The sequence below is a fragment of the Musa acuminata genome, unplaced genomic scaffold, assembly GCF_036884655.1.
Source record: "Musa acuminata AAA Group cultivar baxijiao unplaced genomic scaffold, Cavendish_Baxijiao_AAA HiC_scaffold_661, whole genome shotgun sequence".
NCBI lineage: Eukaryota > Viridiplantae > Streptophyta > Magnoliopsida > Zingiberales > Musaceae > Musa > Musa acuminata.
In genome coordinates this window covers 30001-31863 of record NW_027020897.1, presented here as the reverse complement: position 1 = coordinate 31863, position 1863 = coordinate 30001, and positions in this window count along the sequence as shown.

Sequence of the window (1863 nt, the reverse complement as noted above, 5' to 3'; positions counted from 1 at the left end):
CTGTCAAAGTAAGGAACCATGGCATATATGTTTGGAACGGATTCCATTTTGTTTGGAACAGATTCCATTTTGAGAGATTTGAAAAAGCACTATCTCGTTGAAAGGTTCTATACATCTGCCGTTTTCTCAACGCATTTCTTTAGAGAAAGACTCCGTTTTTTTTTCCTCTTTCCGGATGGTAAATATTTCTCAGAACATGGAGTGTGAATCAAACCCATGTTTGAATTGAAACTGAGATACCGATGCAAGTTCTTCCCTTCTGAATCAGATAGATTCATATCTGAAAGAGGCTGACAATAAGTTCTTCCAAAATTGACTCTTTGTTTCTCTGTTAGAGGTGTTGCAGAAATGTCTGCGATCGAGTAAATAGCTCTACGAACGAATGGCTCGGATCGAATTGGAAAACGGAAAGATTTGTACAAGTTATACGTTTTGTCACCACTTTGTGGAAAATCTTTAGGTATGAATATGTTAGATACCTGTGACTCGATTGGTGAAATAGTCTCTCTCTCCAAAAAAATATGTTTTTTTTTACCGACGCACGAAGAAAATATTTTGTTGCGAATGAACAAGGTAGTGAGGAATTGTCCATATGTAAGATCATAATTATTGATACGGGTCTTTTCCACATAAAAAGGGAATCTTTTGTTACAATAGAACCAGAAGTGATTTGGATCATTCAAGAATCGAAGTCGATTTGCTTTATAAAAAGAAGATATCAATGAACTTCTATGAAATGGTTTCACGGGATTCAGCCAATTGTCTCGATCATGGAATATCATTGAGAAATAGGAATCCGTGTTATCAAAGGATTTCCTGCGATTATTTCTAGTATAGAATGAGTCAATCATCCACTCTGGTATCTTTTTGAACAAAAATGGTAATGTTGTTCCTCCATTGATAAAGAATTCCGGTCTTTGGGAAGTATCATGATCATCCAATAAGAAGGGTTTCAATTTATTCAAATGAACGATTTGAACACCTATTGATTCTAACAACTGATTGCGGAGTTGATCATTCGGACCTTTCAATTCACGGATGTGGATCTCGGACCTATGAATGGGGATATTCCCGATACTCACAAAGAAAAGGGGAAGTGACTTGGACAAAAAGGGAAGTGACTTGGACAAAAAGGGAAGTGACTTGGACAAAAAGAAACGAAGTGACTTAGACAAATTTTGTTTGTCGATAGCCTCGGACCAATCAATCGAATATTGATTAATACGTAACCGATCGAACACTACTTGAAAACGGTTCTTCTGTTCAGAAACGAAATGTTCCAAATGTTCCTGGAAATTCTTGCTCTCATTGGACCATTTGTATCTATATACATCAGGATCCCGATTCATGGATCTCTCGGTTCGAGAAAAAAGAGGATCAAACCATTTCTTCTGACTCTTTTTCAAATTCGATAAATGTTGGTTGATCGTATATTTCATTATAGTTATATGATTCAGAGTATCATTTCCTATTTGATCCCTTTGAATTCCATATTCGAAGTTGCGATCGGATCTATTCATTAAAAAGAATCGATTAGATACATTTCTTATGTACCCATAGGTGCTATATTGGATTTGAATCAGATTTCGGATCAATCTATATTGATTGACTGCCTCCATTATGTTGTTGCTAGCAAATACCGCTGTTTTTAGTTTTGGATCTTCCAAATCATTCCCGCAGTAGATCCGGACCGATTTTTTTCTGATCCTTCGATAAAAAGATTCATTCTCTTCATAAAAAAGAGGAGGTAGAACCAATAAAGATTTCTTTTTCGATTCATCTCTGGAGTTGAATACCTCATTCAAGAATTTTTTTTGATCCAACCCGTAGGAATCAATAGAAAAGGCAAATCCCCTATGATAC